A 23,248-nucleotide genomic window follows, 5' to 3' on the forward strand; every position below is an offset into this window, starting at 1 on the left:
CGTGCGTTCTTTTTTACGTCGTTCCGCCCCTTCGGTAAGCGCTGCAAATAGTGGCACGCCCAGGCCGCGATGTGCCGATCATGTCGCTGCGCAGTTTGCATGATTTTTGCAAAGGGCTGTGCACCTAGCGCACCTTGGGAGCCTTAATAAGTGGGCGTTTTGCTCCTTGGTGGTCTTTTCGCAGGGGTTGCAGCTCGTGGAAACACCTACTAATTGTGGAATCTGTCTTCTTAGACCGTCCATGCACTGCTGATGCAAGCCATCGTACGTTTCTTTTGTTTACCTCGTTCCGCCCCTTCGGTAAGCGCTGCAAATAGTGGCACGCCCAGGTCGCGATGTGCCGATCATCTCTTTGCGCAGTTTCCATGATTTTTGCAAAGGGCTGTGCACCTAGCGCACCTTGGGGCCCTTAATAAGTGGGCGTTTTGCTCCTTGGTGGTCTTTTGGCAGTGGTTGCAGCTCGTGGAAACACCTACCGATTGTGGAATCTGTCTTCTTAGATCGTCCATGCAGTGGTGATGCAAGCCATCGTACGTTTATTTTTTTACCTCGTTCCGCCCCTACGGTAAGCGCTGCAAATATTGGCACGCCCAGGCCGCGATGTGCTGATCATCTCTTTGCGCAGTTTCTATGATTTTTGCACAGGTCTTCGCACCTAGCGCACCTTGGGGGCCGTAATAAGTGGGCGTTTTGCTCCTTGGTGGTCTTTTGGCAGGGGTTGCAGCTCGTGGAAACACCTACCGATTGTGGAATCTGTCTTCTTAGACCGTCCATGCACTGCTGATGCAAGCCATCGTACGTTTCTTTTGTTTACCTCGTTCCGCCCCTTCGGTAAGCGCTGCAAATAGTGGCACGCCCAGGCCGCGATGTGCCGATCATCTCGCTGCGCAGTTTCCATGATTTTTTCAAAAGGCTGTGCACCTAGCGCACCTTGGGAGCCTTAATAAGTGGGCGTTTTGCTCCTTGGTGGTCTTTTGGCAGGGGTTGCAGCTCGTGGAAACACCTACCGATTGTGGAATCTGTCTTCTTACACCTTCCATGCACACTGATGGAAGACATCGTACGTTCTTTTTTTACCTCGTTCCGCCCCTTCGGTAAGCGCTGCAAATAGTGCCACGCCCAGGCCGCGATGCGCCGATCATCTCGCTGCGCAGTTTCCATGATTTTTTCAAAAGGCTGTGCAGCTAGCGCACCTTGGGAGCCTTAATAAGTGGGCGTTTTGCTCCTTGGTGGTCTTTTCGCAGGGGTTGCAGCTCGTGGAAACACCTACTAATTGTGGAATCTGTCTTCTTAGACCGTCCATGCACTGCTGATGCAAGCCATCGAACGTTTTTTTTTTTTTACCTCGTTCCGCCCCTTCGGTGAGCGCTGCAAATAGTGGCACGCCCAGGCCGCGATGTGCAGATCATCTCTTTGCGCAGTTTCCATGATTTTTGCAAAGGGCTTCGCACCTAGCCCACCTTGGGGGCCGTAATAAGTGGGCGTTTTGCTCCTTAGTGGTTTTTGGCAGTGGTTGCAGCTCGTGGAAACACCTACCGATTGTGGAATCTGTCTTCTTAGACCGTCCATGCAGTGCTGATGCAAGCCATCGTGCGTTCTTTTTTACCTCGTTCCGCCCCTTCGGTAAGCGCTGCAAATAGTGGCACGCCCAGGCCGCGATGTGCCGATCATGTCGCTGCGCAGTTTCCATGATTTTTGCAAAGGGCTGTGCACCTAGCGCACCTTGGGGCCCTTAATAAGTGGGCGTTTTGCTCATTGGTGGTCTTTTGGCAGTGGTTGCAGCTCGTGGAAACACCTACCGATTGTGGAATCTGTCTTCTTAGACCGTCCATGCACTACTGATGCAAGCCATCGTACGTTTCTTTTTTTTACCTCGTTCCGCCCCTTCGGTAAGCGCTGCAAATAGTGGCACGCCCAGGCCGCGATGTGCCGATCATGTCGCTGCGCAGTTTCCATGATTTTTGCAAAAGGCTGTGCACCTAGCGCACCTTGGGAGCCTTAATAAGTGGGCCTTTTGCTCCTTGGTGGTTTTTTGGCAGGTGTTGCAGCTCGTGGAAACACCTACCGATTGTGGAATCTGTCGTCTTACACCTTCCATGCACTGCTGATGGAAGCCATCGTACGTTTCTTTTGTTTACCTCGTTCCGCCCCTTCGGTAAGCGCTGCAAATAGTGGCACGCCCAGTCCGCGATGTGCAGATCATCTCTTTGCGCAGTTTCCATGATTTTTGCAAAGGGCTTCGCACCTAGCGCACCTTGGGGGCCGTAATAAGTGGGCGTTTTGCTCCTTAGTGGTATTTTGGCAGTGGTTGCAGCTCGTGGAAACATCTACCGATTGTGGAATCTGTCTTCTTAGACCGTCCATGCAGTGCTGATGCAAGCCATCGTGCGTTCGTTTTTACCTCGTTCCGCCCCTTCGGTAAGCGCTGCAAATAGTGGCACGCCCAGGCCGCGATGTGCCGATCATGTCGCTGCGCAGTTTCCATGATTTTTGCAAAGGGCTGTGCACCTAGCGCACCTTGGGAGCCTTAATAAGTGGGCGTTTTGCTCCTTGGTGGTCTTTTCGCAGGGGTTGCAGCTCGTGGAAACACCTACTAATTGTGGAATCTGTCTTCTTAGACCGTCCATGCACTGCTGATGCAAGCCATCGTACGTTTCTTTTGTTTACCTCGTTCCGCCCCTTCGGTAAGCGCTGCAAATAGTGGCACGCCCAGGTCGCGATGTGCCGATCATCTCGCTGCGCAGTTTCCATGATTTTTGCAAAGGGCTGTGCACCTAGCGCACCTTGGGGGCCTTAATAAGTGGGCGTTTTGCACCTTGGTGGTCTTTTGGCAGTGGTTGCAGCTCGTGGAAACACCTACTAATTGTGGAATCTGTCTTCTTAGACCGTCCATGCACTGCTGATGCAAGCCATCGTACGTTTCTTTTGTTTACCTCGTTCCGCCCCTTCGGTAAGCGCTGCAAATAGTGGCACGCCCAGGCCGCGATGTGCCGATCATGTCGCTGCGCAGTTTCCATGATTTTTGCAAAGGGCTGTGCACCTAGCGCACCTTGGGGGCCTTAATAAGTGGGCGTTTTGCTCCTTGGTGGTCTTTTGGCAGTGGTTACAGCTCGTGGAAACACCTACCGATTGTGGAATCTGTCTTCTTAGACCGTCAATTCACTGCTGATGCAAGCCATCGTACGTTTCTTTTTTTTACCTCGTTCCGCCCATTCGGTAAGCGCTGCAAATAGTGGCACGCCCAGGCCGCGATGTGCCGATCATCTCGCTGCGCAGTTTCCATGATTTTTTCAAAAGGCTGTGCACCTAGCGCACCTTGGGGGCCTTAATAAGTGGGCGTTTTGCTCCTTGGTGTTCTTTTGGCAGTGGTTGCAGCTCGTGGAAACACCTACTAATTGTGGAATCTGTCTTCTTAGACCGTCCGTGCGCTGCTGATGCAAGCCACCGTACGTTTCTTTTTTTTACCTCGTTCCGCCCCTTCGGTAAGCGCTGCAAATAGTGGCACGCCCAGGCCGCGATGTGCCGATCATCTCGCTGCGCAGTTTCCATGATTTTTTCAAAAGGCTGTGCACCTAGCGCACCTTGGGGGCCTTAATAAGTGGGCGTTTTGCTACTTGGTGGTCTTTTGGCAGTGGTTGCAGCTCGTGGAAACACGTACTAATTGTGGAATCATTCTTCTTAGACCGTCCATGCACTGCTGGTGCAAGCCATCCTACGTTTCTTTTGTTTACCTCGTTCCGCCCCTTCGGCAAGCGCTGCAAATAGTGGCACGCCCAGGCCGCGATGTGCCGATCATCCCGCTGCGCAGTTTCCATAATTTTTGCAAAGGGCTGTGCACCTAGCGCACCTTGGGGGCCTTAATACGTGGGCGTTTTGCTCCTTGGTGGTCTTTTGGCAGTGGTTGCAGCTCGTGGAAACACCTACTAATTGTGGAATCTGTCTTCTTAGACCGTCCATGCACTGCTGATGCAAGCCATCGAACGTTTTTTTTTTTTACCTCGTTCCGCCCCTTCGGTAAGCGCTGCAAATAGTGGCACGCCCAGGCCGCGATGTGCAGATCATCTCTTTGCGCAGTTTCCATGATTTTTGCAAAGGGCTGTGCACCTAGCGCACCTTGGGGCCCTTAATAAGTGGGCGTTTTGCTCCTTGGTGGTCTTTTGGCAGTGGTTGCAGCTCGTGGAAACACCTAGCGATTGTGGAATCTGTCTTCTTAGATCGTCCATGCAGTGCTGATGCAAGCCATCGTACGTTTATTTTTTTACCTCGTTCCGCCCCTACGGTAAGCGCTGCAAATATTGGCACGCCCAGGCCGCGATGTGCTGATCATCTCTTTGCGCAGTTTCCATGATTTTTGCAAAGGTCTTCGCACCTAGCGCACCTTGGGGGCCGTAATAAGTGGGCGTTTTGCTCCTTGGTGGTCTTTTGGCAGTGGTTGCAGCTCGTGGAAACACCTACCGATTGTGGAATCTGTCTTCTTAGACCGTCTATGCACTGCTGATGCAAGCCATCGTGCGTTTCTTTTTTTTACCTCGTTCCACCCCTACGGTAAGCGCTGCAAATAGTGGCACGCTCAGGCCGCGATGTGCCGATCATGTCGCTGCGCAGTTTCCATGATTTTTGCAAAAGGCTGTGCACCTAGCGCACCTTGGGGGCCTTAATAAGTGGGCGTTTTGCTCCTTGGTGGTCTTTTGGCAGTGGTTGCAGCTCGTGGAAACACCTACCGATTGTGGAATCTGTCTTCTTAGACCGTCCATGCAGTGCTGATGCAAGCCATCGTACGTTTATTTTTTTGTCTCGTTCCGCCCCTACGGTAAGCGCTGCAAATAGTGGCACGCCCAGGCCGCGATGTGCCGATCATCTCTTTGCGCAGTTTCTATGATTTTTGCAAAGGTCTTCGCACCTAGCGCACCTTGGGGACCTTAATAAGTGGGCGTTTTGCTCCTTGCTGGTCTTTTGGCAGTGGTTGCAGCTCGTGGAAACACCACTAATTGTGGAATCTGTCTTCTTAGACCGTCCATGCACTGCTGATGAAAGCCATCGTACGTTTCTTTTTTTTTACCTCGTTCCGCCCTTTCGGTAAGCGCTGCAAATAGTGGCAGGCCCAGGCCGCGATGTGCTGATCATCTCGCTGCGCAGTTTCCATAATTTTTGCAAAGGGCTGTGCACCTAGCGCACCTTGGGGGCCTTAATAAGTGGGCGTTTTGCTCCTTGGTGGTTTTTTGGCAGGGGTTGCAGCTCGTGGAAACACCTACCGATTGTGGAATCTGTCTTCTTAGACCGTCCACGCACTGCTGATGCAAGCCATCGTACGTTTCTTTTGTTTACCTCGTTCCGCCCCTTCGGTAAGCGCTGCAAATAGTGGCACGCCCAGGCCGCGATGTGCCGATCATCTCGCTGCGCAGTTTCCATGATTTTTTCAAAAGGCTGTGCACCTAGCGCACCTTGGGAGCCTTAATAAGTGGGCGTTTTGCTCCTTGGTGGTCTTTTGGCAGGGGTTGCAGCTCGTGGAAACACCTACCGATTGTGGAATCTGTCTTCTTAGACCGTCCATGCACTGCTGATGCAAGCCATCGTACGTTTCTTTTTTTTTACCTCGTTCCGCCCTTTCGGTAAGCGCTGCAAATAGTGGCAGGCCCAGGCCGCGATGTGCTGATCATCTCGCTGCGCAGTTTCCATAATTTTTGCAAAGGGCTGTGCACCTAGCGCACCTTGGGGGCCTTAATAAGTGGGCGTTTTGCTCCTTGGTGGTTTTTTGGCAGGGGTTGCAGCTCGTGGAAACACCTACCGATTGTGGAATCTGTCTTCTTAGACCGTCCACGCACTGCTGATGCAAGCCATCGTACGTTTCTTTTGTTTACCTCGTTCCGCCCCTTCGGTAAGCGCTGCAAATAGTGGCACGCCCAGGCCGCGATGTGCCGATCATCTCGCTGCGCAGTTTCCATGATTTTTTCAAAAGGCTGTGCACCTAGCGCACCTTGGGAGCCTTGATAAGTGGGCGTTTTGCTCCTTGGTGGTCTTTTGGCAGGGGTTGCAGCTCGTGGAAACACCTACCGATTGTGGAATCTGTCTTCTTACACCTTCCATGCACACTGATGGAAGCCATCGTACGTTCTTTTTTTACCTCGTTCCGCCCCTTCGGTAAGCGCTGCAAATAGTGGCACGCCCAGGCCGCGATGTGCCGATCATCTCGCTGCGCAGTTTCCATGATTTTTTCAAAAGGCTGTGCAGCTAGCGCACCTTGGGAGCCTTAATAAGTGGGCGTTTTGCTCCTTGGTGGTCTTTTCGCAGGGGTTGCAGCTCGTGGAAACACCTACTAATTGTGGAATCTGTCTTCTTAGACCGTCCATGCACTGCTGGTGCAAGCCATTGTACGTTTCTTTTGTTTACCTCGTTCCGCCCCTTCGGTAAGCGCTGCAAATAGTGGCACGCCCTGGCCGCGATGTGCAGATCATCTGTTTGCGCAGTTTCCATGATTTTTGCAAAGGGCTTCGCACCTAGCCCACCTTGGGGGCCGTAATAAGTGGGCGTTTTGCTCCTTAGTGGTTTTTGGCAGTAGTTGCAGCTCGTGGAAACACCTACCGATTGTGGAATCTGTCTTCTTAGACCGTCCACGCAGTGCTGATGCAAGCCATCGTGCGTTCTTTTTAACTCGTTCCGCCCCTTCGGTAAGCGCTGGAAATAGTGGCACGCCCAGGCCGCGATGTGCCGATCATCCCGCTGCGCAGTTTCCATAATTTTTGCAAAGGGCTGTGCACCTAGCGCACCTTGGGGGCCTTAATACGTGGGCGTTTTGCTCCTTGGTGGTCTTTTGGCAGTGGTTGCAGCTCGTGGAAACACCTACTAATTGTGGAATCTGTCTTCTTAGACCGTCCATGCACTGCTGATGCAAGCCATCGAACGTTTTTTTTTTTTTACCTCGTTCCGCCCCTTCGGTAAGCGCTGCAAATAGTGGCACGCCCAGGCCGCGATGTGCAGATCATCTCTTTGCGCAGTTTCCATGATTTTTGCAAAGGGCTGTGCACCTAGCGCACCTTGGGGCCCTTAATAAGTGGGCGTTTTGCTCCTTGGTGGTCTTTTGGCAGTGGTTGCAGCTCGTGGAAACACCTAGCGATTGTGGAATCTGTCTTCTTAGATCGTCCATGCAGTGCTGATGCAAGCCATCGTACGTTTATTTTTTTACCTCGTTCCGCCCCTACGGTAAGCGCTGCAAATATTGGCACGCCCAGGCCGCGATGTGCTGATCATCTCTTTGCGCAGTTTCCATGATTTTTGCAAAGGTCTTCGCACCTAGCGCACCTTGGGGGCCGTAATAAGTGGGCGTTTTGCTCCTTGGTGGTCTTTTGGCAGTGGTTGCAGCTCGTGGAAACACCTACCGATTGTGGAATCTGTCTTCTTAGACCGTCTATGCACTGCTGATGCAAGCCATCGTACGTTTCTTTTTTTTACCTCGTTCCACCCCTACGGTAAGCGCTGCAAATAGTGGCACGCTCAGGCCGCGATGTGCCGATCATGTCGCTGCGCAGTTTCCATGATTTTTGCAAAAGGCTGTGCACCTAGCGCACCTTGGGGGCCTTAATAAGTGGGCGTTTTGCTCCTTGGTGGTCTTTTGGCAGTTGTTGCAGCTCGTGGAAACACCTACCGATTGTGGAATCTGTCTTCTTAGACCGTCCATGCAGTGCTGATGCAAGCCATCGTACGTTTATTTTTTTGTCTCGTTCCGCCCCTACGGTAAGCGCTGCAAATAGTGGCACGCCCAGGCCGCGATGTGCCGATCATCTCTTTGCGCAGTTTCTATGATTTTTGCAAAGGTCTTCGCACCTAGCGCACCTTGGGGACCTTAATAAGTGGGCGTTTTGCTCCTTGCTGGTCTTTTGGCAGTGGTTGCAGCTCGTGGAAACACCACTAATTGTGGAATCTGTCTTCTTAGACCGTCCATGCACTGCTGATGCAAGCCATCGTACGTTTCTTTTTTTTTACCTCGTTCCGCCCTTTCGGTAAGCGCTGCAAATAGTGGCAGGCCCAGGCCGCGATGTGCTGATCATCTCGCTGCGCAGTTTCCATAATTTTTGCAAAGGGCTGTGCACCTAGCGCACCTTGGGGGCCTTAATAAGTGGGCGTTTTGCTCCTTGGTGGTTTTTTGGCAGGGGTTGCAGCTCGTGGAAACACCTACCGATTGTGGAATCTGTCTTCTTAGACCGTCCACGCACTGCTGATGCAAGCCATCGTACGTTTCTTTTGTTTACCTCGTTCCGCCCCTTCGGTAAGCGCTGCAAATAGTGGCACGCCCAGGCCGCGATGTGCCGATCATCTCGCTGCGCAGTTTCCATGATTTTTTCAAAAGGCTGTGCACCTAGCGCACCTTGGGAGCCTTAATAAGTGGGCGTTTTGCTCCTTGGTGGTCTTTTGGCAGGGGTTGCAGCTCGTGGAAACACCTACCGATTGTGGAATCTGTCTTCTTAGACCGTCCATGCACTGCTGATGCAAGCCATCGTACGTTTCTTTTTTTTTACCTCGTTCCGCCCTTTCGGTAAGCGCTGCAAATAGTGGCAGGCCCAGGCCGCGATGTGCTGATCATCTCGCTGCGCAGTTTCCATAATTTTTGCAAAGGGCTGTGCACCTAGCGCACCTTGGGAGCCTTGATAAGTGGGCGTTTTGCTCCTTGGTGGTCTTTTGGCAGGGGTTGCAGCTCGTGGAAGCACCTACCGATTGTGGAATCTGTCTTCTTAGACCGTCCACGCACTGCTGATGCAAGCCATCGTACGTTTCTTTTGTTTACCTCGTTCCGCCCCTTCGGTAAGCGCTGCAAATAGTGGCACGCCCAGGCCGCGATGTGCCGATCATCTCGCTGCGCAGTTTCCATGATTTTTTCAAAAGGCTGTGCACCTAGCGCACCTTGGGAGCCTTAATAAGTGGGCGTTTTGCTCCTTGGTGGTCTTTTGGCAGGGGTTGCAGCTCGTGGAAACACCTACCGATTGTGGAATCTGTCTTCTTAGACCGTCCACGCACTGCTTATGCAAGCCATCGTACGTTTCTTTTGTTTACCTCGTTCCGCCCCTTCGGTAAGCGCTGCAAATAGTGGCACGCCCAGGCCGCGATGTGCTGATCATCTCGCTGCGCAGTTTCCATGATTTTTTCAAAAGGCTGTGCACCTAGCGCACCTTGGGAGCCTTAATAAGTGGGCGTTTTGCTCCTTGGTGGTCTTTTGGCAGGGGTTGCAGCTCGTGGAAACACCTACCGATTGTGGAATCTGTCTTCTTAGACCGTCCACGCACTGCTGATGCAAGCCATCGTACGTTTCTTTTGTTTACCTCGTTCCGCCCCTTCGGTAAGCGCTGCAAATAGTGGCACGCCCAGGCCGCGATGTGCCGATCATCTCGCTGCGCAGTTTCCATGATTTTTTCAAAAGGCTGTGCAGCTAGCGCACCTTGGGAGCCTTAATAAGTGGGCGTTTTGCTCCTTGGTGGTCTTTTCGCAGGGGTTGCAGCTCGTGGAAACACCTACTAATTGTGGAATCTGTCTTCTTAGACCGTCCATGCACTGCTGATGCAAGCCATCGAACGTTTTTTTTTTTTTACCTCGTTCCGCCCCTTCGGTGAGCGCTGCAAATAGTGGCACGCCCAGGCCGCGATGTGCAGATCATCTCTTTGCGCAGTTTCCATGATTTTTGCAAAGGGCTTCGCACCTAGCCCACCTTGGGGGCCGTAATAAGTGGGCGTTTTGCTCCTTAGTGGTTTTTGGCAGTGGTTGCAGCTCGTGGAAACACCTACCGATTGTGGAATCTGTCTTCTTAGACCGTCCATGCAGTGCTGATGCAAGCCATCGTGCGTTCTTTTTTACCTCGTTCCGCCCCTTCGGTAAGCGCTGCAAATAGTGGCACGCCCAGGCCGCGATGTGCCGATCATGTCGCTGCGCAGTTTCCATGATTTTTGCAAAGGGCTGTGCACCTAGCGCACCTTGGGGCCCTTAATAAGTGGGCGTTTTGCTCATTGGTGGTCTTTTGGCAGTGGTTGCAGCTCGTGGAAACACCTACCGATTGTGGAATCTGTCTTCTTAGACCGTCCATGCACTACTGATGCAAGCCATCGTACGTTTCTTTTTTTTACCTCGTTCCGCCCCTTCGGTAAGCGCTGCAAATAGTGGCACGCCCAGGCCGCGATGTGCCGATCATGTCGCTGCGCAGTTTCCATGATTTTTGCAAAAGGCTGTGCACCTAGCGCACCTTGGGAGCCTTAATAAGTGGGCCTTTTGCTCCTTGGTGGTTTTTTGGCAGGTGTTGCAGCTCGTGGAAACACCTACCGATTGTGGAATCTGTCGTCTTACACCTTCCATGCACTGCTGATGGAAGCCATCGTACGTTTCTTTTGTTTACCTCGTTCCGCCCCTTCGGTAAGCGCTGCAAATAGTGGCACGCCCAGTCCGCGATGTGCAGATCATCTCTTTGCGCAGTTTCCATGATTTTTGCAAAGGGCTTCGCACCTAGCGCACCTTGGGGGCCGTAATAAGTGGGCGTTTTGCTCCTTAGTGGTATTTTGGCAGTGGTTGCAGCTCGTGGAAACATCTACCGATTGTGGAATCTGTCTTCTTAGACCGTCCATGCAGTGCTGATGCAAGCCATCGTGCGTTCTTTTTTACCTCGTTCCGCCCCTTCGGTAAGCGCTGCAAATAGTGGCACGCCCAGGCCGCGATGTGCCGATCATGTCGCTGCGCAGTTTCCATGATTTTTGCAAAGGGCTGTGCACCTAGCGCACCTTGGGAGCCTTAATAAGTGGGCGTTTTGCTCCTTGGTGGTCTTTTCGCAGGGGTTGCAGCTCGTGGAAACACCTACTAATTGTGGAATCTGTCTTCTTAGACCGTCCATGCACTGCTGATGCAAGCCATCGTACGTTTCTTTTGTTTACCTCGTTCCGCCCCTTCGGTAAGCGCTGCAAATAGTGGCACGCCCAGGTCGCGATGTGCCGATCATCTCGCTGCGCAGTTTCCATGATTTTTGCAAAGGGCTGTGCACCTAGCGCACCTTGGGGGCCTTAATAAGTGGGCGTTTTGCACCTTGGTGGTCTTTTGGCAGTGGTTGCAGCTCGTGGAAACACCTACTAATTGTGGAATCTGTCTTCTTAGACCGTCCATGCACTGCTGATGCAAGCCATCGTACGTTTCTTTTGTTTACCTCGTTCCGCCCCTTCGGTAAGCGCTGCAAATAGTGGCACGCCCAGGCCGCGATGTGCCGTTCATGTCGCTGCGCAGTTTCCATGATTTTTGCAAAGGGCTGTGCACCTAGCGCACCTTGGGGGCCTTAATAAGTGGGCGTTTTGCTCCTTGGTGGTCTTTTGGCAGTGGTTACAGCTCGTGGAAACACCTACCGATTGTGGAATCTGTCTTCTTAGACCGTCAATTCACTGCTGATGCAAGCCATCGTACGTTTCTTTTTTTTACCTCGTTCCGCCCATTCGGTAAGCGCTGCAAATAGTGGCACGCCCAGGCCGCGATGTGCCGATCATCTCGCTGCGCAGTTTCCATGATTTTTTCAAAAGGCTGTGCACCTAGCGCACCTTGGGGGCCTTAATAAGTGGGCGTTTTGCTCCTTGGTGTTCTTTTGGCAGTGGTTGCAGCTCGTGGAAACACCTACTAATTGTGGAATCTGTCTTCTTAGACCGTCCGTGCACTGCTGATGCAAGCCACCGTACGTTTCTTTTTTTTACCTCGTTCCGCCCCTTCGGTAAGCGCTGCAAATAGTGGCACGCCCAGGCCGCGATGTGCCGATCATCTCGCTGCGCAGTTTCCATGATTTTTTCAAAAGGCTGTGCACCTAGCGCACCTTGGGGGCCTTAATAAGTGGGCGTTTTGCTACTTGGTGGTCTTTTGGCAGTGGTTGCAGCTCGTGGAAACACGTACTAATTGTGGAATCATTCTTCTTAGACCGTCCATGCACTGCTGGTGCAAGCCATCCTACGTTTCTTTTGTTTACCTCGTTCCGCCCCTTCGGCAAGCGCTGCAAATAGTGGCACGCCCAGGCCGCGATGTGCCGATCATCCCGCTGCGCAGTTTCCATAATTTTTGCAAAGGGCTGTGCACCTAGCGCACCTTGGGGGCCTTAATACGTGGGCGTTTTGCTCCTTGGTGGTCTTTTGGCAGTGGTTGCAGCTCGTGGAAACACCTACTAATTGTGGAATCTGTCTTCTTAGACCGTCCATGCACTGCTGATGCAAGCCATCGAACGTTTTTTTTTTTTACCTCGTTCCGCCCCTTCGGTAAGCGCTGCAAATAGTGGCACGCCCAGGCCGCGATGTGCAGATCATCTCTTTGCGCAGTTTCCATGATTTTTGCAAAGGGCTGTGCACCTAGCGCACCTTGGGGCCCTTAATAAGTGGGCGTTTTGCTCCTTGGTGGTCTTTTGGCAGTGGTTGCAGCTCGTGGAAACACCTAGCGATTGTGGAATCTGTCTTCTTAGATCGTCCATGCAGTGCTGATGCAAGCCATCGTACGTTTATTTTTTTACCTCGTTCCGCCCCTACGGTAAGCGCTGCAAATATTGGCACGCCCAGGCCGCGATGTGCTGATCATCTCTTTGCGCAGTTTCCATGATTTTTGCAAAGGTCTTCGCACCTAGCGCACCTTGGGGGCCGTAATAAGTGGGCGTTTTGCTCCTTGGTGGTCTTTTGGCAGTGGTTGCAGCTCGTGGAAACACCTACCGATTGTGGAATCTGTCTTCTTAGACCGTCTATGCACTGCTGATGCAAGCCATCGTACGTTTCTTTTTTTTACCTCGTTCCACCCCTACGGTAAGCGCTGCAAATAGTGGCACGCTCAGGCCGCGATGTGCCGATCATGTCGCTGCGCAGTTTCCATGATTTTTGCAAAAGGCTGTGCACCTAGCGCACCTTGGGGGCCTTAATAAGTGGGCGTTTTGCTCCTTGGTGGTCTTTTGGCAGTGGTTGCAGCTCGTGGAAACACCTACCGATTGTGGAATCTGTCTTCTTAGACCGTCCATGCAGTGCTGATGCAAGCCATCGTACGTTTATTTTTTTGTCTCGTTCCGCCCCTACGGTAAGCGCTGCAAATAGTGGCACGCCCAGGCCGCGATGTGCCGATCATCTCTTTGCGCAGTTTCTATGATTTTTGCAAAGGTCTTCGCACCTAGCGCACCTTGGGGACCTTAATAAGTGGGCGTTTTGCTCCTTGCTGGTCTTTTGGCAGTGGTTGCAGCTCGTGGAAACACCACTAATTGTGGAATCTGTCTTCTTAGACCGTCCATGCACTGCTGATGAAAGCCATCGTACGTTTCTTTTTTTTTACCTCGTTCCGCCCTTTCGGTAAGCGCTGCAAATAGTGGCAGGCCCAGGCCGCGATGTGCTGATCATCTCGCTGCGCAGTTTCCATAATTTTTGCAAAGGGCTGTGCACCTAGCGCACCTTGGGGGCCTTAATAAGTGGGCGTTTTGCTCCTTGGTGGTTTTTTGGCAGGGGTTGCAGCTCGTGGAAACACCTACCGATTGTGGAATCTGTCTTCTTAGACCGTCCACGCACTGCTGATGCAAGCCATCGTACGTTTCTTTTGTTTACCTCGTTCCGCCCCTTCGGTAAGCGCTGCAAATAGTGGCACGCCCAGGCCGCGATGTGCCGATCATCTCGCTGCGCAGTTTCCATGATTTTTTCAAAAGGCTGTGCACCTAGCGCACCTTGGGGGCCTTAATAAGTGGGCGTTTTGCTCCTTGGTGGTTTTTTGGCAGGGGTTGCAGCTCGTGGAAACACCTACCGATTGTGGAATCTGTCTTCTTAGACCGTCCACGCACTGCTGATGCAAGCCATCGTACGTTTCTTTTGTTTACCTCGTTCCGCCCCTTCGGTAAGCGCTGCAAATAGTGGCACGCCCAGGCCGCGATGTGCCGATCATCTCGCTGCGCAGTTTCCATGATTTTTTCAAAAGGCTGTGCACCTAGCGCACCTTGGGAGCCTTGATAAGTGGGCGTTTTGCTCCTTGGTGGTCTTTTGGCAGGGGTTGCAGCTCGTGGAAACACCTACCGATTGTGGAATCTGTCTTCTTACACCTTCCATGCACACTGATGGAAGCCATCGTACGTTCTTTTTTTACCTCGTTCCGCCCCTTCGGTAAGCGCTGCAAATAGTGGCACGCCCAGGCCGCGATGTGCCGATCATCTCGCTGCGCAGTTTCCATGATTTTTTCAAAAGGCTGTGCAGCTAGCGCACCTTGGGAGCCTTAATAAGTGGGCGTTTTGCTCCTTGGTGGTCTTTTCGCAGGGGTTGCAGCTCGTGGAAACACCTACTAATTGTGGAATCTGTCTTCTTAGACCGTCCATGCACTGCTGGTGCAAGCCATTGTACGTTTCTTTTGTTTACCTCGTTCCGCCCCTTCGGTAAGCGCTGCAAATAGTGGCACGCCCTGGCCGCGATGTGCAGATCATCTGTTTGCGCAGTTTCCATGATTTTTGCAAAGGGCTTCGCACCTAGCCCACCTTGGGGGCCGTAATAAGTGGGCGTTTTGCTCCTTAGTGGTTTTTGGCAGTAGTTGCAGCTCGTGGAAACACCTACCGATTGTGGAATCTGTCTTCTTAGACCGTCCACGCAGTGCTGATGCAAGCCATCGTGCGTTCTTTTTAACTCGTTCCGCCCCTTCGGTAAGCGCTGGAAATAGTGGCACGCCCAGGCCGCGATGTGCCGATCATCCCGCTGCGCAGTTTCCATAATTTTTGCAAAGGGCTGTGCACCTAGCGCACCTTGGGGGCCTTAATACGTGGGCGTTTTGCTCCTTGGTGGTCTTTTGGCAGTGGTTGCAGCTCGTGGAAACACCTACTAATTGTGGAATCTGTCTTCTTAGACCGTCCATGCACTGCTGATGCAAGCCATCGAACGTTTTTTTTTTTTACCTCGTTCCGCCCCTTCGGTAAGCGCTGCAAATAGTGGCACGCCCAGGCCGCGATGTGCAGATCATCTCTTTGCGCAGTTTCCATGATTTTTGCAAAGGGCTGTGCACCTAGCGCACCTTGGGGCCCTTAATAAGTGGGCGTTTTGCTCCTTGGTGGTCTTTTGGCAGTGGTTGCAGCTCGTGGAAACACCTAGCGATTGTGGAATCTGTCTTCTTAGATCGTCCATGCAGTGCTGATGCAAGCCATCGTACGTTTATTTTTTTACCTCGTTCCGCCCCTACGGTAAGCGCTGCAAATATTGGCACGCCCAGGCCGCGATGTGCTGATCATCTCTTTGCGCAGTTTCCATGATTTTTGCAAAGGTCTTCGCACCTAGCGCACCTTGGGGGCCGTAATAAGTGGGCGTTTTGCTCCTTGGTGGTCTTTTGGCAGTGGTTGCAGCTCGTGGAAACACCTACCGATTGTGGAATCTGTCTTCTTAGACCGTCTATGCACTGCTGATGCAAGCCATCGTACGTTTCTTTTTTTTACCTCGTTCCACCCCTACGGTAAGCGCTGCAAATAGTGGCACGCTCAGGCCGCGATGTGCCGATCATGTCGCTGCGCAGTTTCCATGATTTTTGCAAAAGGCTGTGCACCTAGCGCACCTTGGGGGCCTTAATAAGTGGGCGTTTTGCTCCTTGGTGGTCTTTTGGCAGTTGTTGCAGCTCGTGGAAACACCTACCGATTGTGGAATCTGTCTTCTTAGACCGTCCATGCAGTGCTGATGCAAGCCATCGTACGTTTATTTTTTTGTCTCGTTCCGCCCCTACGGTAAGCGCTGCAAATAGTGGCACGCCCAGGCCGCGATGTGCCGATCATCTCTTTGCGCAGTTTCTATGATTTTTGCAAAGGTCTTCGCACCTAGCGCACCTTGGGGACCTTAATAAGTGGGCGTTTTGCTCCTTGCTGGTCTTTTGGCAGTGGTTGCAGCTCGTGGAAACACCACTAATTGTGGAATCTGTCTTCTTAGACCGTCCATGCACTGCTGATGCAAGCCATCGTACGTTTCTTTTTTTTTACCTCGTTCCGCCCTTTCGGTAAGCGCTGCAAATAGTGGCAGGCCCAGGCCGCGATGTGCTGATCATCTCGCTGCGCAGTTTCCATAATTTTTGCAAAGGGCTGTGCACCTAGCGCACCTTGGGAGCCTTGATAAGTGGGCGTTTTGCTCCTTGGTGGTCTTTTGGCAGGGGTTGCAGCTCGTGGAAACACCTACCGATTGTGGAATCTGTCTTCTTAGACCGTCCACGCACTGCTGATGCAAGCCATCGTACGTTTCTTTTGTTTACCTCGTTCCGCCCCTTCGGTAAGCGCTGCAAATAGTGGCACGCCCAGGCCGCGATGTGCTGATCATCTCGCTGCGCAGTTTCCATGATTTTTTCAAAAGGCTGTGCACCTAGCGCACCTTGGGAGCCTTAATAAGTGGGCGTTTTGCTCCTTGGTGGTCTTTTGGCAGGGGTTGCAGCTCGTGGAAACACCTACCGATTGTGGAATCTGTCTTCTTAGACCGTCCACGCACTGCTGATGCAAGCCATCGTACGTTTCTTTTGTTTACCTCGTTCCGCCCCTTCGGTAAGCGCTGCAAATAGTGGCACGCCCAGGCCGCGATGTGCCGATCATCTCGCTGCGCAGTTTCCATGATTTTTGCAAAGGTCTTCGCACCTAGCGCACCTTGGGGACCTTAATAAGTGGGCGTTTTGCTCCTTGGTGGTCTTTTGGCAGGGGTTGCAGCTCGTGGAAACACCTACCGATTGTGGAATCTGTCTTCTTAGACCGTCCACGCACTGCTGATGCAAGCCATCGTACGTTTCTTTTGTTTACCTCGTTCCGCCCCTTCGGTAAGCGCTGCAAATAGTGGCACGCCCAGGCCGCGATGTGCCGATCATCTCGCTGCGCAGTTTCCATGATTTTTTCAAAAGGCTGTGCACCTAGCGCACCTTGGGAGCCTTAATAAGTGGGCGTTTTACTCCTTGGTGGTCTTTTGGCAGGGGTTGCAGCTCGTGGAAACACCTACCGATTGTGGAATCTGTCTTCTTAGACCGTCCACGCACTGCTGATGCAAGCCATCGTACGTTTCTTTTGTTTACCTCGTTCCGCCCCTTCGGTAAGCGCTGCAAATAGTGGCACGCCCAGGCCGCGATGTGCTGATCATCTCGCTGCGCAGTTTCCATGATTTTTTCAAAAGGCTGTGCACCTAGCGCACCTTGGGAGCCTTAATAAGTGGGCGTTTTGCTCCTTGGTGGTCTTTTGGCAGGGGTTGCAGCTCGTGGAAACACCTACCGATTGTGGAATCTGTCTTCTTAGACCGTCCACGCACTGCTGATGCAAGCCATCGTACGTTTCTTTTGTTTACCTCGTTCCGCCCCTTCGGTAAGCGCTGCAAATAGTGGCACGCCCAGGCCGCGATGTGCCGATCATCTCGCTGCGCAGTTTCCATGATTTTTTCAAAAGGCTGTGCACCTAGCGCACCTTGGGAGCCTTGATAAGTGGGCGTTTTGCTCCTTGGTGGTCTTTTGGCAGGGGTTGCAGCTCGTGGAAACACCTACCGATTGTGGAATCTGTCTTCTTACACCTTCCATGCACACTGATGGAAGCCATCGTACGTTCTTTTTTTACCTCGTTCCGCCCCTTCGGTAAGCGCTGCAAATAGTGGCACGCCCAGGCCGCGATGTGCCGATCATCTCGCTGCGCAGTTTCCATGATTTTTTCAAAAGGCTGTGCAGCTAGCGCACCTTGGGAGCCTTAATAAGTGGGCGTTTTGCTCCTTGGTGGTCTTTTCGCAGGGGTTGCAGCTCGTGGAAACACCTACTAATTGTGGAATCTGTCTTCTTAGACCGTCCATGCACTGCTGGTGCAAGCCATTGTACGTTTCTTTTGTTTACCTCGTTCCGCCCCTTCGGTAAGCGCTGCAAATAGTGGCACGCCCTGGCCGCGATGTGCAGATCATCTCTTTGCGCAGTTTCCATGATTTTTGCAAAGGGCTTCGCACCTAGCCCACCTTGGGGGCCGTAATAAGTGGGCGTTTTGCTCCTTAGTGGTTTTTGGCAGTAGTTGCAGCTCGTGGAAACACCTACCGATTGTGGAATCTGTCTTCTTAGACCGTCCACGCAGTGCTGATGCAAGCCATCGTGCGTTCTTTTTAACTCGTTCCGCCCCTTCGGTAAGCGCTGGAAATAGTGGCACGCCCAGGCCGCGATGTGCCGATCATGTCGCTGCGCAGTTTCCATGATTTTTGCAAAGGGCTGTGCACCTAGCGCACCTTGGGGCCCTTAATAAGTGGGCGTTTTGCTCATTGGTGGTCTTTTGGCAGTGGTTGCAGCTCGTGGAAACACCTACCGATTGTGGAATCTGTCTTCTTAGATCGTCCATGCAGTGCTGATGCAAGCCATCGTACGTTTATTTTTTTACCTCGTTCCGCCCCTACGGTAAGCGCTGCAAATAGTGGCACGCCCAGGCCGCGATGTGCTGATCATCTCTTTGCGCAGTTTCCATGATTTTTGCAAAGGGCTTCGAACCTAGCGCACCTTGGGGGCCGTAATAAGTGGGCGTTTTGCTCCTTGGTGGTCTTTTGGCAGTGGTTGCAGCTCGTGGAAACACCTACCGATTGTGGAATCTGTCTTCTTAGACCGTCCATGCACTGCTGATGCAAGCTATCGTACGTTTCTTTTTTTTACCTCGTTCCGCCCCTATGGTAAGCGCTGCAAATAGTGGCACGCCCAGGCCGCGATGTGCCGATCATGTCGCTGCGCAGTTTCCATGATTTTTGCAAAAGGCTGTGCACCTAGCGCACCTTGGGGGCCTTAATAAGTGGGCGTTTTGCTCCTTGGTGGTCTTTTGGCAGTGGTTGCAGCTCGTGGAAACACCTACCGATTTTGGAATCTGTCTTCTTAGACCGTCCATGCAGCTGATGCAAGCCATCGTACGTTTATTTTTTTACCTCGTTCCGCCCCTACGGTAAGCGCTGCAAATAGTGGCACGCCCAGGCCGCGATGTGCCGATCATCTCTTTGCGCAGTTTCTATGATTTTTGCAAAGGTCTTCGCACCTAGCGCACCTTCGGGGCCTTAATAAGTGGGCGTTTTGCTCCTTGGTGGTCTTTTGGCAGGGGTTGCAGCTTGTGGAAACACCTACCGATTGTGGAATCTGTCTTCTTACACCTTCCATGCACTGCTGATGGAAGCCATCGTACGTTCTCTTTTTACCTCGTTCCGCCCCTTCGGTAAGCGCTGCAAATAGTGGCATGCCCAGGCCGCGATGTGCCGATCATCTCGCTGCGCAGTTTCCATGATTTTTTCGAAAGGCTGTGCACCTAACGCACCTTGGGAGCCTTAATAAGTGGGCGTTTTGCTCCTTGGTGGTCTTTTCGCAGGGGTTGCAGCTCGTGGAAACACCTACTAATTGTGGAATCTGTCTTCTTAGACCGTCCATGCACTGCTGATGCAAGCCATCCTACGTTTCTTTTGTTTACCTCGTTCCGCCCCTTCGGTAAGCGCTGCAAATAGTGGCACGCCCAGGTCGCGATGTGCCGATCATCTCGCTGCGCAGTTTCCATGATTTTTGCAAAGGGCTGTGCACCTAGCGCACCTTGGGGGCCTTAATAAGTGGGCGTTTTGATCCTTGGTGGTCTTTTGGCAGTGGTTGCAGCTCGTGGAAACACCTACTAATTGTGGAATCTGTCTTCTTAGACCGTCTATGCACTGCTGATGCAAGCCATCGTACGTTTCTTTTGTTTACCTCGTTCCGCCCCTTCGGTAAGCGCTGCAAATAGTGGCACGCCCAGGCCGCGATGTGCCGATCATGTCGCTGCGCAGTTTCCATGATTTTTGCAAAGGGCTGTGCACCTAGCGCACCTTGGGGGCCTTAATAAGTGGGCGTTTTGCTCCTTGGTGGTCTTTTGGCAGTGGTTGCAGCTCGTGGAAACACCTACCGACTGTGGAATCTGTCTTCTTAGACCGTCCATGCAGTGCTGATGCAAGCCATCGTGCGTTCTTTTTTACCTCGTTCCGCCCCTACGGTAAGCGCTGCAAATAGTGGCACGCCCAGGCCGCGATGTGCTGATCATCTCTTTGCGCAGTTTCCATGATTTTTGCAAAGGGCTTCGCACCTGGCGCACCTTGGGGGCCGTAATAAGTGGGCGTTTTGCTCCTTGGTGGTCTTTTGGCAGTGGTTTTAGCTCGTGGAAACACCTACCGATTGTGGAATTTGTCTTCTTAGACCGTCCATGCAGTGCTGATGCAAGCCATCGTGCGTTCTTTTTTACCTCGTTCCGCCCTTTCGGTAAGCGCTGCAAATAGTGGCACGCCCAGGCCGCGATGTGCCGATCATGTCGCTGCGCAGTTTCCATGATTTTTGCAAAGGGCTGTGCACCTAGCGCACCTTGGGAGCCTTAATAAGTGGGCGTTTTGCTCCTTGGTGGTCTTTTCGCAGAGGTTGCAGCTCGTGGAAACACCTACTAATTGTGGAATCTGTCTTCTTATACCGTCCATGCACTGCTGATGCAAGCCATCGTACGTTTCTTTTGTTTACCTCGTTCCGCCCCTTCGGTAAGCGCTGCAAATAGTGGCACGCCCAGGTCGCGATGTGCCGATCATCTCGCTGCGCAGTTTCCATGATTTTTGCAAAGGGCTGTGCACCTAGCGCACCTTGGGGGCCTTAATAAGTGGGCGTTTTGCTCCTTGGTGGTCTTTTGGCAGTGGTTGCAGCTCGTGGAAACACCTACTAATTGTGGAATCTGTCTTCTTAGACCGTCCATGCACTGCTGATGCAAGCCATCGTACGTTTCTTTTGTTTACCTCGTTCTGCCCCTTCGGTAAGCGCTGCAAATAGTGGCACGCCCAGGCCGCGATGTGCCGATGATGTCGCTGCGCAGTTTCCATGATTTTTGCAAAGGGCTGTGCACCTAGCGCACCTTGGGGGCCTTAATAAGTGGGCGTTTTGCTCCTTGGTGGTCTTTTGGCAGTGGTTGCAGCTCGTGGAAACACCTACCGATTGTGGAATCTGTCTTCTTAGACCGTCCATGCACTGCTGATGCAAGCCATCGTACGTTTCTTTTTTTTACCTCGTTCCGACCCTACGGTAAGCGCTGCAAATAGTGGCACGCCCAGGCCGCGATGTGCTGATCATCTCTTTGCGCAGTTTCCATGATTTTTGCAAAGGGCTTCGCACCTGGCGCACCTTGGGGGCCGTAATAAGTGGGCGTTTTGCTCCTTGGTGGTCTTTTGGCAGTGGTTGCAGCTCGTGGAAACACCTACCGATTGTGGAATCTGTCTTCTTAGACCGTCCATGCCCTGCTGATGCAAGCCATCCTACGTTTCTTTTTTTTACCTCGTTCCGCCCCTACGGTAAGCGCTGCAAATAGTGGCCCGCCCAGGCCGCGATGTGCCGATCATCTCTTTGCGCAGTTTCCATAATTTTTGCAAAGGGCTGTGCACCTAGCGCACCTTGGGGGCCTTAATAAGTGGGCCTTTTGCTCCTTGGTGGTCTTTTGGCAGGGTTTGCAGCTCGTGGAAACACCTACCGATTGTGGAATCTGTCTTCTTACGCCTTCCATGCACTGCTGATGGAAGCCATCGTAAGTTCTTTTTTTACCTCGTTCCGCCCCTTCGATAAGCGCTGCAAATAGTGGCACGCCCAGGGCGCGATGTGCCGATCATCTCGCTGCGCAGTTTCCATGATTTTTTCAAAAGGCTGTGCACCTAGCGCACCTTGGGGGCCTTAATAAGGGGGCGTTTTGCTCCTTGGTGGTCTTTTGGCAGGGGTTGCAGCTCGTGGAAACACCTACTAATTGTGGAATCTGTCTTCTTAGACCGTCCATGCACTGCTGATGCAAGCCATCGTACGTTTCTTTTGTTTACCTCGTTCCGCCCCTTCGGTAAGCGCTGCAAATAGTGGCACGCCCAGGCCACGATGTGCCGATCATCTCGCTGCGCTGTTTCCATGATTTTTGCAAAGGGCTGTGCACCTAGCGCACCTTGGGGGCCTTAATAAGTGGGCGTTTTGCTCCTTGGTGGTCTTTTGGCAGTGGTTGCAGCTCGTGGAAACACCTACTAATTGTGGAATCTGTCTTCTTAGACCGTCCATGCACTGCTGATGCAAGCCATCGTACGTTTCTTTTATTTACCTCGTTCCGCCCCTTCGGTAAGCGCTGCAAATAGTGGCACGCCCAGGCCGCGATGTGCCGATCGTCTCGTTGCGCAGTTTCCATGGTTTTTGCAAAGGGCTGTGCACCTAGCGCACCTTGGGGGCCGTAATAAGTGGGCGTTTTACTGCTTGGTGGTCTTTTGGCTGTGGTTGCAGCTCGTGGAGTATCTACTAATTGTGGAATCTGGCTTCTTAGACCTTCCATGCACTGCTGATGCATGCCATCGTGCGTTCTTTTTTACCTCGTTCCGCCCCTTCTCGTAAGCGCTGCAAATAGTGGCACGCCCAGGCGGCGATGTGCTGATCATCTCGCTGCGCAGTTTTCTTGATTTTTGCAAAGGGCTGTGCACCCAGCGCACCTTGGGGGCCGTCCCTTATGAAAATATGAGACGAGTTTCACATGAAAGTCTGATGAGTTTTGACATCACTGCCATTAGACTTTCTGTTGAATTTCTTTGGAATTTTCTGATGTATTCCTAATGTCATTCTAAAACATATTGGCCACCCTCTTTCTGTAGAATTCTTGACGAGTGTTTTTCTTGTGAGCATGAATAGTCTTCCTAATGTGCGCTCCAAAGCAGTTTCCTTGCGACTTTCTCATGTCTTCTTAATGAATCTCTAATGAGCTTATACATTCGACTGCTGGTACTCATAGCACACCTATAACAAAATTGGCCACCACGTGTGGTAAAATTTTCTTGTGTCCCAATGGCAGTCAGAGCTTATTTAAATATGTTACCCTTGTGTGACTGTCTTTGGTGCATGATATATGCAGCCTGTATGCATGTATGTATGTCCAGCGAAGATGCAGCACTTTTGAAAACATGTATATGGGCCCTACTTATGCTGCATGTTAGACATTACGCAACGAAAGAAATTTAACAAAAACATTTTTTGGGCATATCAATGCTTCCTAAAATGCAGAAGGAGGTTAAATGAAAGGAAAACACAGTATCAGTCTGGTTACGGATGTGATATTTTCCTTTCGTTTAATCTCACTACTTATCATTGAGGAGAGGCTGTTCTTGAGGTGGAGTGTCGTCATCTTGAAGTAGGTGCACGTGTACCCTGCATGGTAGAAAGGACAGAAAATTAAGAAAACTTGGCAATCAACCACAGAAATACACGCTGTATCACTTGCTGCAGAACGATCTGGAGTTGTTATAGCTAGTTCTGCGAAAACTTTATGTGG

General features: G+C 52.0%; 1 protein-coding gene across 3 annotated transcripts in view; it reads left to right on the top strand.

The window, feature by feature from the left end:
• Positions 1–23,248, top strand: part of LOC142587339 (isoaspartyl peptidase/L-asparaginase) — a 712,895-nt gene that overhangs the window by 481,443 nt on the left and 208,204 nt on the right. The window lies entirely within an intron of this gene.

This window comes from Dermacentor variabilis, chromosome 7, assembly GCF_050947875.1.
Source record: "Dermacentor variabilis isolate Ectoservices chromosome 7, ASM5094787v1, whole genome shotgun sequence".
NCBI classification, from domain to species: domain Eukaryota; kingdom Metazoa; phylum Arthropoda; class Arachnida; order Ixodida; family Ixodidae; genus Dermacentor; species Dermacentor variabilis.